Source organism: Dasypus novemcinctus, chromosome 1, assembly GCF_030445035.2.
Source record: "Dasypus novemcinctus isolate mDasNov1 chromosome 1, mDasNov1.1.hap2, whole genome shotgun sequence".
Lineage (NCBI taxonomy): Eukaryota > Metazoa > Chordata > Mammalia > Cingulata > Dasypodidae > Dasypus > Dasypus novemcinctus.
The window spans coordinates 22,625,091-22,642,132 of NC_080673.1; positions in this window are offsets into that span (position 1 = coordinate 22,625,091).

Here is a 17,042-nt window from a genome sequence, read left to right on the forward strand (position 1 = left end):
TTAATACTATACCTAGTAGCTTATTTTATATGTTCCATTACAAAGGGAGAAATTTGTATCGTTTTTTGGGCCATGAACTTTGTTATTCCAAAAATCGATTGTGTGGAATTTTCTCATGTGTTACTTAGAAAGTTATTAATATAAAGTTATTTCACATCACTTCTGTGGAGATTTAAGATGTTCATGCAAAAATAAAGATATAATAGCTTGCTATGACTCTGTATGGTCAAATTTTGTTAAAGGATGATTGTTGCATAAATCACACAAAAATGTTTAGGAAATAACACTTAAAATAGTTAAGGGAATATAAGAAATTTGAGAATGAATATTGTAAGGGAATAACCAAAAATGATGCAGAAATTTTATAAGATAACTGCTATTCAATGGAAGGATAAGAATATAAATTATAACAGTAGGCTAGGGCTCATTTGACACTGGAGGATATTCAGGAGAAAATACCACTGTACATACCAGACAACAGATCTTACAGTGATGAAAGACGTAATATCAAAAATATTTTTTTACTATTTCAAATTTTTTTTTTGTAATTTATATATTGTCATTTTTAAAACTATCATTATTATTTTATTTTCTTATTAATTTTATTTGGTTATATTGATGGTTTCATTTTGGAAGACATTTTGGGTCACAGAAGGGTCACAACTGTGGCAGGGGGAAATCATGGTGTGGGATGTCAGTGATGGAGGATGCGTGGGAGGAGGTTCACCTGGAGCATACCTATAAGGCCTATGAATGTGTTCTAGTATTCATGGGGCATTGTCACAGTGGGTGGAGATCCACACAATAACTGAAAGAATATTGAATTCCCACCCTGGGGATCTCTGCCTCATTCTCTAATGGGACAGGAAGAACCCCCAAGTACAGGGGCAGTGCCTTGTGAAGGAGGATGGGCCATTGCAATGGGTCCTTGGTATTGATGTCTGTACTTATCAATATTTTCTTTTGAAATTGAAACTTAGCCTAGTATTATGTGTTGCCTAAAAGTTACCTCCTGAAAGCCTCCTTGTTGCTCAAATGTGGCTTCTCTTGAAGCCAAACTCAACATATAAATGCATTACCTCCCCCTCCCACCCAAGTGTGGGACTTAACTTCTGGGAATAAGCCTCCCAGGCACCAAGGGATTATTACCAAGTGAAAACTAGCAATGCATCTGGAAAAAGGCCTTGACCAAAAGGGGGAAAGGGTAAGTACAAATGAGTTTTTATGGCTAGGAGATTTCAAGGTGAGTTAGGAGGTCTTTCTAGAGGTTACGCTTATGCACATTTCAGCAGGATCTCATTGACTGCCACAGTAAATATTGGATCAAATAGCAGGGTTCCTGAGGGCTGTTGAGACATCCAGACATTATAGGCAGGACATACATCTCAGGAGTTTGGTGCCCTGCCAGTGGACCCTACTTTGTAATTTAAACTCCCCAGTGTGAAAGAGTTGGCCTCAGTTGTGGTTTCTCTACACATGGCTCTTCTGTCCCTTCTATTTGAACCTATAGCTAGTACTAGACTTGATAGTTGCATGTACAAGAGAATTAAATCTTTGGGTTGTCCATGTGCCAATTGGGCCCTGAGTCTCAACAGAGATGCAGCACCTGTTCTCCAGTTCATTGGACTCACCCAGGACAACTGACAAGGTAATGATGATGTTCCATCCCAAAGAAGAGAGAAAGTCTGCAACTGCAAGCAAGGTAGTCCCATCCATCTGCCCCATGGGATAAAAAACCCCTCTCAATTAAATGCAGAGAGGGCATCACCATCTCAGAATCCTCAGGATTGGGAAATGAATGATGGACTAGAGCAGCTTTGCTGTTATTCTTCTATAGACTTATTGTGATTCTAGCAATGGAAGAATTTTTATCATTGATGTTGAGGCAGTGGCCCCTGGAGGTTCTGAGGGGAGGGGAGGGAAAAAGAGGTGTAATATGGGGACAATTTCTGGGCATTGGGATTGTCCTAAATGACATTGCAATGATAGACACAGGACATTATATATTTTGTCATAACTTATAAAAATGTTTGGGACATAGTGTAAGCTATAATGTAAACTATAATCCACGTTTAGTGGCAATACTTCAACATGTGTTCTTCAATTGTAACAAATGTACCACACTAGTGAAGGATACTGTTAATGTGTGAAAGTGTGGAAGAGATAGGGAGTGGGGCATATGGGAATCCCCTATATTTTTTATGTAACATTTATGTAATCTAAAGTATTTAAAATATTAAAATTATGAAAATAATAAAGTGCTTTGAATTATTTTGAAGAACCGGTTGATTTAAGTAGGTCTTGCAGTAGCTCTTATGAGTAGCAGTGACATTCTGGATAACTATTAAGTTTGGACTCCATGAATTGAGATTAATAATGATAACATCACCTTAGAAAAAACAATAGAAAATGTGGGAAATATTCCCAGAGTCAACTAGATGCAATGTAACCTGAACTTTTGATGTGATAGAAATTTTAATGCTGTCATCTTGGTAGGTTCTTTATAAGAGTATATAATACTGACTTGTGGTTCCATACTGCATAATATTTAAGATCTGGATGGAGAAAAATAGAACAGTATTTACTATAAATTAATGAGAATGGGCAGAGAAGACATTGTATTAGTAGCCAAAGGAGTGCTGATGCAAAATACCAGATATTGGTTGGTTTTTATAAAGGGTATTTATTTGGGGTAGTTGCTTACAGATACCAGGCCATAAAGCAAAGGTTACTTCCCACACAAAAGTCTGTTTCCACGTGTTGGAGCAAGATGGCTACCAATGTTTGTCAGGGCTCAGGCCTCCTGGATTCCTCTCTTTCCAGGTCTTGCTTCTATCTGGTTCAGGGTTCCTCTCTTCCTGGGGTTTGCTTCTCTTTCCTCTGTGTGCTTACGTCCTAGGGCTCCAGCTTAAGACTTCAGTATCAAACTCCAACATCAAAACATCAATATTAAAAACTCTCCAATCCTGTCTTTTGCCATGCCTTTTTTCTGGGAGCCCCTACCCACCAAGGGGTGGAGACTCAACAACACCCACTAAAGTGGCCCAATCAAAGGCCTAATCAAAATTTAATCATGCCCTGGTACACACCAGTTTAAAACATAATCCAATATCTAGTTTTGGAATTCATAACTATGTCAAAGTGCTATAGACACCAGTAATAATAACAAAGAAAATTCTAAAGGATTCTTATACCAATCTTAAACATTGGAAATTGACCAATTATATATTGGATTAATGATGGCAATTGGGCAAATCATGAATAATGAAGTATGAGTCATTTGACGCTTAGGTATTTCTTATGCATGAAAAACACAGAACCATGTGAAACAATATTTAGTCATGAATATGAACACATGCTTCTGAATAATAGGTATGATGTTATTAATCCAAAACTTGAAAATTAAAACATATTTAACTATTTCCATTTTATACAAGTTACTCAAAGTTTTAGATTTTAAATCAGCAGGAGAAAAATGTTAAAGTAAATAAGACATTGATTAAAATATAACATTTTTATAAGTGAAAGATGAACAAAAAAATAGATGTGAAATTCAAATTTATTTTGATTTTCATAAACAAATCTTGCCCCTGATCTAATGGAACTTGTTTTCGTAGTCATCACTAACTAGTTTCCAGATTGTCAGATTATTAGAGTTCCAATTTTGAGAAATAGTTTAAGAATGTTAAATAATCTTTGAGATACTTCTCCATTGAACTAGAAAGGTTTTGTATACAGGTAATACAGATGAAAAGATAAACACACTCACATACTTGAACAAACAAGAAATAAGTTGTAGATCTATACCTTTAAATACTCTGGAGATCAGACACCCTTTATTCTTGTTTCCTTGTTTCTGGCAAATACCATGCAGTGAGTTGGTTTAAACGATGGGGATTTATTCACTCATGGTTTTGAAGTTAGGAAAGTCCAAATCAAGGCATCATCAAAGTGACGATTTCTCCCCAAAGACTGGTATTCTGGGGCTGACTGCTGGCAATCCTCCTTAATTAGCTTTTCACCTTTTCAGTCACAGGGCAGCATCTCCTGGTCTCTCTTTTTCCTTCTGGGTTTTGTTGATGTTCAGCTTCTAGCTGCTCCTGTTACTTTCTCTTTCTCTGAATTCCATTCTTCTTATATAAGACTCTAATATGAGGATTAGGACCCACCCTGATTGAGGTGGACCACACTTTAACTGGAGTATGCTCAACAAAAAGTCCTACTTACAATGGGCTCCATATTTTTACATACGAAAAAATGAAGTCTGGATAAGACTAAGCTCTGATGATGGGTCATCATAACACTATTGAAGAAAATGTTGGGAGCAGAGTATTGATGGAACATGATGTCAATGTCACCCATCAGACATCTATTCCACATATACAGAATGCAATTACATGATATAGTAATGTTTAGAGTTTGATTAAAATCTTATTGTTGCATTGTCCTGACTTCATCATGATGAATCATTTATCTCTAAAGAAGGAAGCAATGCCATCAAAAGGTATTCAAGGTTAGACATTGGGCCAAATATCTAATAGATAAAAATCCACATCAATACCAGTAGGTCAGTGGCCGGTTAGCTCAGTTGGTTAGAGCGTGGTGCTAATACCAGTAGGTCAAATGATGGGACTTTCATTGTTCATGGTTAGGTAAATGAAAGGTTAAGTAACAATATGAAGAGTAATGTTTAAAAGATAGGAGTATGAAGTCTGAAGAACAAGACCAGAATGTAGGGACAAAGAACTTGGGGGAAAAAAATCATAGATTCTCCTCCAATCATCAGCTGGGACAAGAAGAGATCTCACAAGTTGCTTCCGTAATGATGATTCTATAAAAATTAGCGTGGTGAATATCTAATAATACAGACTATTAAGCTGGGAAAAGAACAAATGAATATAAATAAATTACAAGTGAAGGTGTGGACTTCAGTAGGTATGGAAGATGATGATACAGGTAACTTAATTATTAAACACATTGAGTAACATGGTGAACAAGCTATGATTGTATTTAAGATGACAAAAGAACTTAGATGATCAGAGCAAAAACAATATACAAGGCAGCCGAAATATCTATGTAGAAGTAATATTGCATGCAAATACAACAACACTTACCTAGTAGGTGGGAATTATTCAAGGAAAAATGAAATTTACAATCTGAGTGCTGGAGACTCAAAATGGACAAAAGTAAATTACCATATCATGTTTGTGATGCTAAAGAAAATTATCAAATATGCTTAGAGATACTATTAAGAGGGGAAAAGGTATTTTCCCATACAATCATTCCAATGAACATATATTAATTTGGCATTGAGTGCTTTTCCTTGAAAGGTAGAAAGTAAACAATATTCTGGGAGTAATTGGATTAATGGGAAGAAATGTTACGCATTCAGTCAAGGAGAAACAGCCCGTGAATGATTATTACTCCTGGTATCACCCTCACCACAAACATGAGTAGGGATATTAGTTCCATGTCTAGATGAAAAGAAGAACTTTAAAATTTGGGAAAATAATGATAATTTAACTAAGGAATTTGATATAGAGTATTATAAGCCTCTTCCAGTAATAGAAATGACTCAAACAGACAAACATGTTATACTCTAGATATGTGGAGAACCAAAATATAAGGAAGAAATTTGGATCCTCTAAGAGTTATATCTTTCCATAATAAAACCATTTTCTTTTTCAAAGGAAAAGGAATTAGAGAAAATAACTTCCCATCTTGGCCAATATCACATACTAGTATAAAACAAAATGGTAAGATTACTAGCCACTGTTAAGCAAAGGGAGAAATTATAGAAACTGAAATGTGAGATGTAATGATGAGAAAGTATTTGACAGAGATTAAGACAAGATGATATTTGGAGTAATGGTGCCTCTTGCTTTGGGGAAAAATAATGTAAAGGGCACCTCTGAGATAATAAAAAATTGAATTAATTGGACTTATTCTGATACTACTGAATGAATCAAAGATATAATAAGAGGAACTAAAATCTTACTATTGATAATATTCTGTGGAGGGAGAAAATAGAGCAAATATAATACCTCATAGTAAAAGGATTCAAAGATGAGACATCCTAGAGGTTGATTATGATGTATAAAACAGGACAAAACATACATTTATGTAAAGGATGGCTTATCCCAAATTTTAACAGAATTTAACAAAATCCAGTTTGCTCTTCTTTAAAGTGATAAACAAGTTTCCCCACCTAAAATCTTTCCTTGTGAACATGCTCTCAAAAGTAGTTGAAGTTGTAAAGATGATTACCCCATATGACTAATATGACTAAGCATAAGGCTGCCTCAGTCAAAAGAAATAAAAATCTGTAATTTTCATGAATGTGTTCTGAAAATTACAAAAAAATTCTGCCGGGTATTGATGAGGAGTGGTATAATTTGTAAACAATTTATTTTTATTTTTATTTTTTTTTAAGATTTATTTATTTATTTCTCCCCCACCCCCCACCCTGGTGGTTGTCTGTTCTCTGTGTCTATTTGCTGCGTCTTGTTTCTTTGTCTGCTTCTGTTGTTGTCAGCGGCACGTGAATCTGTTTCTCTTTTTGTTGTGTCATCTTGCTGTGTCAGCTCTCCGTGTGTGCAGCACCATTCCTGGGCAGGCTGCACTTTCTTTCGCGCTGGGCAGCTCTCCTTATGGGGCGCACTCCTTGCGCGTGGGGCTCCCCTATGCTGGGGACACCCCTCCGAGGCACGGCACTCCTTGCATGCATCAGCACTGCGCATGGGCCAGCTGCACATGGGTCGAGGTGGCCCGGGGTTTGAACCGCGGACCTCCCATGTGGTAGACAGATGCTCTAACCACTGGACCAAGTCCGTTTCCCTGTAAACAATTTAAATAGCCAGTAATGTAATGGGTTGGGTAATTTGGGATGTAACCAATCAGAATAGCTGCTGTGACTATGAACCAAGAGAATGTGAGACTGCCCAGACCCCAGTTAGCACAGGGTTCCCACTCACATCCCATGTCAAAGGTTAGCTTCGAATCTCAGTATCTCTCAGAGGAGTGCTGGAGCTTGTTTTGGAGCAGCACGTGCTGAACATTCACACACTTGCCTGTGTGGAAACACAGACATCTCTGAGGGTAGACCTCCAGATGTTCAGGCTAGGAATGAGTGGAAGCTGTTGCTGTTTGCAGTTAGAAAGATCAGTTAATTCACATGATCCTTTTACTCACTTGTTGGCTCACAGAGGCCACTTCACATGTTGAAAGAAAGGAATGGATGAAAACTGTTTAAGTGTGTTTGCGTGCATTACCTATTCATTTGTTGACATCTGGAACCTAAAGCCCTGTTTGGACCTTGAAGTGTATTTCCTCAAAATATAATCACATTTTTTCACTTAAGCAAATAGTATAGCCAGCTAAATTGTATAGCAGAAAAAGATATTGGCAAGAGTTGTAACCAAGATTTTTGCTTTTCTATTTTAAATATTTAGTTATAGGTAGAGAAAAATGGGTAACAATACTGTAGGTATGTTATGGATTGAATCATACCCCCAACATAGACATGTTCAAATCCTAATCCCTAGCCCTGTGGATCTGAATTTATTCGTAAACAGGATCTTTGAAGATGTTATTAGCTAAAATGAGGTCAAAATGAATGAGGTTGGACATTAATCCAATATGACTGGATTAATCTAATATGATTTGTTACATGGAGACAATATGGACAAATTAGGAGAAGCAGGAGAGAGGTAGACATGTGACAGAAGCAGATATTGCATTATGGAGTGCCAGCAAGCCACCGCCAGAACTCTACAAACTTCAGAGAAAGCATGGCTCTGCCAACACCTTGATTTTGGACTTCCAGTCTTCAAAACTGTGAAACGATAAATTCCCTATGTTTAAGGCAGCTGGTCTGTCATACTTTGTTAAAGCAGCCCTGGCAAACAGTAAAATATGTATACACACACTCACATACATACAGGAATTCGGAGTTGGTTCACATTGGGAAATTCCATAACTCTATCTTTATGTCTTTTAACAAGATCAATTTAATCCAAATAAACAGAAACTTATTTCCCCATGAAAGCTAGAAACATATGTTCAAAAGGATGTTATATTCAAATAAGTGAAGATTTGGAACTTTGGGTTATGCAGGAAGATAATCCTAACAAACTGGATTAATCAACAACTTCCTCCAAAAGATTTCCCTATTCAAACTTCTCTCACTGAATTTAAGCCCATGTAGAATGATTTCCAAATTTTATTTGTGTTATTCAATTAAAATAAATTAATTTAGTAACATGTGTTACTGATTCAATTCATGAACATTGATGAAAATTTTAAAAATACATAGAAATACTAAGTAATAAAAATTAACTCAGCCCTACTGTTTAATTTTCAGTTATGAAATTTTTTCTCTATGCAATATACTTAGAAAATTGTGACACACTCTCTTGTAAATAGTCTGTTTTTTACTTAATGTATCGTTTATATTTCAAAGTCCCATGCATTCCACAGCCAAAAATAAAAATAACCATTTGAATGAACAGTCATTCGAAATAGAGAGGTTAATAATAGTTATAATTTCATTGGGAATGATAGCCTTTGTCAATATTCAACTCTTGACTCATTTCTACTTTGGGTGATTTTTAAAATTGAGAATTTTGATTTATTGTCTCCATTGTCCATTTTTGCACAATTATCTTTTAGACGTCTTTGCAGTATTTAAGATATAATTAGATTCTTTATAACACAGTCTGAGGAATTTTGACTTTTGGTAGAATTTATATTGTGCTGTGTGCTTTCATATTCCCTCTTTTTCCCATTAACTTATTTATGCTTCCTTTGTGTTTTGTTTGTTTTAACTTCTGGTATATTATATTTTCTTATTTATCCATTTTTAGAATATATATGCCTTTTTATTTTTAGTAGTAATGGAGTATGCTTAAATATTTCTAAAATACTATAAATTTCTATTACTCTATTTATTCAAGTGAAGAATAAAGTAAAATCTTATTTTTCTTTATTTAAAAGAACTTTGAAATACAATTATGCTTCTCTTTTCAACCTTTTCATTCACTTTGATCTTAATTAAGATTACCTGGAATTTATAACAAGAACATTGCTGTTATATTATTGTTTATGCATCACATATCTTTTAATAAGTGCTGAAAACTTATAAACAAGGTTTACAGTATGTTTTAAAACTCTTAAATTTAACTTTATCTAAAATAATTTGTTTACTTCAAACACATTTAAACTCTGAATTACTTATTCTTCAGCTCTTATTTTCACTTGACTCATGTAGCAATTTGAAATTATTTTATGAATTTCAAAAAGAAAAATATTATATTTTTAAACTAACCTATTCCTCTGGGTGTGGTACCCTTTGACTGCATTAAATTCAATTGAGGGACTTTTGATTAGATTACTTGATATGACTGACTTAGGGTTCTGACTAACTCAGAAAGGAGTGACTCATGCTGAGTGTCTTCAGAGAGACACAGATACACAGGAAAAGGGTGACACCATGTTTGATCCTGCATGTAAGAAAGAGGACTAGAGGACTGCTTACACATCAAGCCCCAAGAGGCTGAGCCCATGGAGCAGCTCAAGAGAAGGAAAGCCCTGCTATATGCCTGATAGCTTACAGCTGAACTCAGGAAGAAAGCAGAATAGCCAAAACCGATATAGGAAGCCCAGATAGAGACCAGCCCTATGCCCAGTTGTCCTCGGCTGAGCTTAAACCTTGGTAGAGATAGTGGCCATCTTGCTTGAACACATGGACACTTACTTTGGTGAGAAAATAGTTCTCATAGTGCCTCCTTTTAGACTCTATGTGGCCTTGGAGCTGAAGCTTTTATCCCAAATAAATCCCCTTTATAAAAGCCAACCTATTTCTGGTACCCTAATTTTGGGCATGTCTGATATTTTTCCCATAGTTAGACTGAAGCTATAGGTTTTAGAGAAGACCTCAGAGGTAAACTACCATTCTTATAACATCAGATCAAGGGTGCATCCTAACAACACAGCTTATCGCTGATGATAGTAACACTGGTCCCTTAGCCAAGGTAGCATTTTATAAGTTATTACCCTGTAATGTCATTTACTTCACCCTTTCCATACTCTATTCTTGGGCAGCAGGTCACTAAGCAGAGCCCATATTCAAAGAATGGACAGTTAAGCTGAGAGAATTAAAAGTTGCTCCCTTATATATGTACTTGTTTATATCAGTATTGAATCCTTGATATTTGTTTTATATTTTGGATGGAAATTCAATACTATGCCTTTTATTTTGTTATTCACCTTGTCCAACCTTTGACCATCAGGAACTCTTTCAGCTTGGCTCCTGTCCTCTTGACAATCATTTTATCCTTTGAACCTTTCCTTATTTTCTGGAACTGCAGGTAGATTCTGAGAATATGGCAGCTTGAATTAATGCTCCCAAAACTCCACCTCTCCAGAACCTCTTTAAGCACCATGGATAGGACTTTCTTAGTAGGAAAAATATATAGTATTTTGACCTCCTTTTTGCTTTGCAGAAACCTGGAAACCAATAATCTCTCTGGGTTCCCAGAGAAAGGAACATGGGAGGAGGAGCATGTAGTTCTAAGAAAATTTAATGGATTCTACTGACTTCAGAGGAACTGCAAGGGACCCTTAGGAGTGCACAAATTTCCCCAGTAACTGAAGCTGGAGCACAGAGGCCTCTTACCACTCAAAAGGCAGAGAATTTAACAATCTATACAATACTGACCCACAGGAGTAGCTATGGTGTCTCAGGGATCAATCATATTTACCTAAGTATTAAGGACTAATGAAACAATGAGTACAAAATGAAAATAATAATGCAGCTATGAAATCATGCACCAAAATGAGAGTACAGAACAGTGTAAGAGAATGGACAAGTTTTCTAGTCCATTCCTACTAGTCCTAGTAATTTGACTACTGAAAGAGCTAATAACCAGTAAATAAATACATATATAAACAAAGATAATCAAAATATAGCATCATGTTAACATTGAAATAGCAACTGAAAGACCAAAGTATGATAGATGTAAAATTCCAAAGCCAGATTAATACATGCAGACTACACAAAGCAATCTGTGAAGAATTGATAATTCCGTAACTCATAGACTCTTCGGCCAGATCAGGGATATAAAAAATGGCATCACAATGTGAACAGACAGGACTAGTGAAATGCGATGTTTGGAGAAAGATTTTACCATCCTCTGAAACTTTACCCCCATCATCAAATGGAGTAAAGTTGGATATTTTAAAATCTTTTTCCCTAAACCAGAGGACCATTTGAAGAGTTTGAAATATGTACTCTTTTCTTGGGAGATGAAGAACTGAAATTTCACTTAAGTTTAAAGAAGTCAGGAGTTGTTTATTATGAAATAAAGATGACTTAGTTGGGTTGGCATGAGCTTTCTAAATTGCCAGGGTAATATGTTTTAGGACTATTTTCCACAGCCCAACTATAAGGGCTATGCAAGAGATGGAATGTACTTAGGTCGCTTAGGTTCAATTCAAAAGAATCAACTGGCAGCATATAAAGAACTGTCTTAGCTTGCCAGGGTTGCTATGACAAATACCAGCACTGTTTGGCTTAAGCAACAGAAATGTATTTTCATAGTTTTGTAGGCTAGAAGTCCAACATCAAGGTATTGTTGGGGCTTACTTTCTCCTGGATTCTATAGCATTCAAGAAATCATCTGTCACGTAGTGATCTCTCACTTGTGTCTACTCTTGATTTCTGCTGATTTCTGGTTTCTATTTCCATGTCCAATTTCCACTGCTAATAAGGACATCAGTCATTTTGGATTAAAGGCCAACCTGATTCAAATTGGTCTCATCTACACAGGATTGGCACAGATCCTATTGCCAAATGAGCATATATTAATTAAAATAAGTGTCTTCAAAGGTTCTATTTACAAATGGTTTCACACCAGGACTGAGTGGGGATATTTTGTGAGGGACACTATTCATTCCACAACAGGAAGATATACCAAGAAGCTAGAGTGTAATTTTGGATTCCTTGGTCTAGTAAATGTCACAAAGGTTATGCATAAATAATAGAGAAGCATCCTTATGGGTCAATATACTGCAGGAGAGAAGGACTTGAAACACAGTTCTCTAACCTATCATGGAGAAACAAGAGTTAGAATCTCAACCAATTTCTATCCCAGAAAATATGAACCTACTAAGAAAGTAAGAAAAGCTGAGAAGATCAAGTGGGAGAATATATAAAATACAAACAAAACTACATAGTGATGGAAATCAGGAGACATAGTAATAGAAATGGAGAGTATAACTAGAAGATGGAATTTGTAAGGTAAAATAAAGCAAGCTGAAAAAAGATAAATACAAAATCTTAAAAGTTCCAATACAGAAATACAAACTACTTACAAAGAACAATAAAACATCATATTTTTATTTGCAACACCCAGTTGTAAGACTGTGAAATAATATCTCTATACTATATTAAAAAAAAAAAAAAAAGACCGCAATTCACAACTCTATTCACAAGCAAGATCTCATTTACCTGTCAGGGTAACAGAAAAACTTTTGCAGTTGCATAAGATTGATAAAGATACATGAGAAAGAACTATACTCTAAACAATCATACAAAGAAACAAGCGAAAACCAACAAACTGTCAGCAGCAAAACAAAAAATTGGTGGTGGTGGAGAAGAATTATCATGTAAAACAAGAAGTAAAAAATTGGAAATATGTTATTTTCTATAAAATTAATCTCCAGTTTTAAGAAAGATTTACGTACAAAAAAAAAAAGAAAAATGTTTAGTAAATACAAATTAACCTTTTTGTTGAAAATCTTTTTTAACAAAATGACTCCAGAACTTCAAAAAATAGGATCAAAGTATTAGAGCACTTAAAATGTAAATGTTTTGCCTAACAAATATCCATAAGTGAAGTCAAAAGACAAAAATAGATTGGGACAATTCTTGCTGTACCACACATACAAAGTTTTTAAAGCTATCTTTCAAAAAAGATTTCCAACAAATTAACAAGAAAACAACTCAATAGTAAGACATAAAATAACAGAGTAATAGATGGGGAACTCTAACTTATAAATTAAAATATAAGATGATTCTCAGACTTACTAGTAGTCAGTGGATATCTAAGTTAATAAAAAGACACTGCCTTTGCCAGTAATACGGGCACATTTTTTAAAAGAAAGAAAAGAGATAATAGTGCTGTGGGTATGCAGGAAAAACAAAAGTCACTGTTCCATATTAGTGGTGTGATATTTTGGAAACTAATCTGGTGATACAATTTTAAAGTATATGTAAATATATACTTTGATACATTTATATTTGTCTTTATATTTGAAAAGAGAAAAGTAGCCCCTTTTATTTAGGAACTAGCTTGAAACCCACACTCAGAACTTGGTATTCTCCTGTTGAACATAAACAATTTCATAGAACATTAACATCAGACAAAGTCAAAATCAGACTTTGATAGATCAAGACAAAAACAAGACCACTGCATTAAAAAAGTTTGAACAGAGATAAAACCAGAACCTTTTTTCAAGCCTCAACAATGGCTGAAATGTCCCTCTCTCCAGGCTAATAAGGGTAACTGCTGGTTCCAAATGCATATTTAACCTTGATCTAATCTTCCCTTCTTCTATCAAAGATTTGTTAGGATACCTAACCATAGAATCACTCTGCTTCTTGACAACATCCAATCAGAGCAAATTCCCTCTTCCTTAAACCCTCCCCCAATCACTTAGCATGAACTCAAATTCTGTAATACCGTTTCCCACAGTCTTACTTAAAATTTCCCCATAATGTTCATTCTCCCTTGCTGCAATGAATAAAATTTACCCAATTTGTCCACTTACAAGTATAAACTACAGGTTTGTTCCTGATGTTCTTTGGCAGGAAAATATAGATATGCTCCCTTGTATGTGTGTGTGTGTGTGTATCTGTGTATGTGCATGTATAAATGTATGTGATACACATACACATTCATATATATACTCATATATACCTAAAAATTAATTAAAAAGAAGGATTTGATGGGACACACACACACAACATCTCTCTATTCTCCCATCGCTATCTTTAAACATCTTGTATTAGAGCTCCTTTACTTACCTGTTAATATTTTGGAAAGATACTATAGGTTTTATTTATAAGAAGACTAAAACTTTCTTTCAGATAGTATTTGTCCATTAAAAATTTTTTTAAAATCAGAGTAGCTGTAAGTTTACAGAAAAATCATGTAGAAAACACATTTCCCATATACTCCCCTATACACACACATGCATGTTTCTCTATTGTTGTAACTGATTAAACACTATTGTTTTAGTTTAATATTGACTATAGTCAATAGTTTATATTAGAGTTCACTCTTTGCAGTGTACAGTTCTGTTTTTTATTTAATTTTTATAATGGTAATAGATTTATAACCTAAAATATCTCATTTAAACCATTTTCAGGTATGCAATTTAGGGCTGTTAATTAATTCACATTGTCAAGTTACCATAACCAACATCCATTACAAAAACTTTTCCACTACCCCAAAGAGAAACTTTGTACCAATTAACCAGTAGCTTTCTGAAGAATCATCAAACTGTTTTCCATAGCAACTAAATCATTTACATCTCTACCAACAAAGTAGGAGGATTCTTACTTCTCCATCTTTGTGAACACCCATTATTTACCATTTTTTAAATAGTTGCCATTCTATTAGGTATGAAATGGTATCTCATTGTGGTTTTGATTGGCATTTCTCTAAGGGCTATGAATTCAGCATCTTTTAATGTACTTATTGGGAATTTGTATATTTTTTTGGGAGAAATGTCCCTTTTTTATTTATTTTGTTGTTGTTGAGTTGTAGAGGTTTCTTTATATATTCTAGATATTAAGACATCATCAATATATGGTTTCTAACTATTTCCCCCATTCTGTAGGTTGTCTTTTCACTTTCTCAATAATGTCCTTCAATGCACAAACGTTTTTAATTGTGATGAAGTTTGTTGTTGCTCATTCTTTTGGTGTAAAGTCTAAAGAATTATTGAATATTACAAGTTCCTGAAATGTGTGCCCATGTTTTCTTCCAGGAGATTATAGTTTTAGTTCTTATATTTAGGTCTTTGATCTATTTTCAGTTAATTTATACATATATATAAATATATATTGAGTTAAGGGTCCACTTCATTCTTTTGCAAGTGGATTTTCAGTTTTCTCAGCACCCTATGTTGAAGAGACTATTCTTTCCTCATTGCACACACTTGGTAGCCTTATATAAAAGGTATCAGTAGAATTTAAAGTGTTCTTTTCCAACAAATGTTAGAGCTCTTCCCAGCTAAGTACTGAACATTTTTTTGAGACTTGCTGTGAGGAAGGGGTCATAGTCTATTAACTTTTCTTCCCTCCCTTCCTCTTCTTTCTGCTGCTTTCTTCACCCAAGTAAGATGGAGAAAAGGAGTATTAGTGAAAATTTTTATATCACTGATGCCGGTATTAAAATACCTCAAAGAAGATGTTCAAATGCTGACCTTCTATAGAGTATATCTTTGGGTCCTTCTGAGGACATGTGATATTTGTACACAAAAGACTTTGGGTGATGCCTTAGTTGACTTCAGGTCTTTCCCTAGATTTGAATGCTGCTGTGTTTCACTAGTAGGATCCTTAGTCCTAGAAGGATACTTTCCAAACGATTCAGATTCACTGGTCACTTCAGAGTTGATGTGTTCTCTTAGGAATCTTACACATTCATGAAACAATAAAGGGTAGTGGTTTTGGCTGCAACACTGTTACCCTTATCACGTACCATCCAGAATGTTCCAATAGCTTCCTGCTTTCAACATTCTCGAGGTAAATTATGGGCACTGTTTTTGATGTTCACTATTCTCCCAAACTCGTGGGAACTCATTTCAAGTTTTCCCCCAAATTAATACCACTATATTTCATTTCACTAAACCCACCAGGATGGGCATATATGGTTCTGCCAACCAATAAAAATCTAGGTCTCAGAGAAATTCCAATCTCCCTTTGTGTGGGCGCTGCTAAACTTAGTGACTCCTCTGATTTGGCTTTGATGTGAGGAATAACTCCATGGAAGAAGGAAGGGAAGAACCATAGCACTCCCCACACCACTGGAATCCTTTCTGAAACCCTCAAAATTTGAACTTTTTCTTATATAGACTATTTTACTGTTGGGGGTAAATATCACAACACTGGGGTTTTGTTTTCTTGTGATAAGCCCTGAAAGGGATGTCTGGAATGTCCTGTATATTCTTTCAATCATGTGAGTGAAATTACCTTTTGCTGCTTTGGAGCCTAAGTCAACAATCAAACCCAAAAGACAATTCTCATTCACATTTAGGTACATGTACATATATTTTAACCAGCTGATTGCTTAAAAATATAAGTACCGGTGCTAGAAATGCTATGTTTAGGTGCCAGATATACAAGGGTATGGTAAAAAAAGACACAAGCTAGAAATAACCTGGGTTTCCAAATTTGGGCCATAATTGACTAAATCATGATTTGGCAGAACACATGATTTAGATCAGTATCTATAGATTTGAGGTAAATTTTACAGTGTATGTGAAATGACAAAAGCAAGATGTAGAGAGATGTTTGGACTGTGATCCACTTTTTAAAACAAGCTGAAAATGACAAAAAGAAACCCCTCTTCATATTTGTACACAATTGGATTAACATGGAGATTGGGGTGTAGACATACACAGCAGGTTTTTAAACTATTTTCTTACAGGAAAGTTTTGAAGTTTGGAGAAGAATAAAAGATACTTTTTAAAAAAAGAAATAATAAATAAAATATGCATGGTATGTGTGATGGTTAGGCTATTGTGTCAACTCATCCAGGTAATTGTTTCCAGTTGTTTGGTCAAGCAAGCACTGGGCTAACTGTATTACAAGGACTTTTATGGGCTTTAGTTACCATTGACTTTACTGCAGTGGTAAATCATAGATAGTTGGTTATAATTACATCAATTAGGGAGATTGCCATCAGTAATGAGTGATGCTTAACCCAATCAGTTGAATGCCTTCAAAGGGGAAGTGATTCCAGCATAGAGAGAGA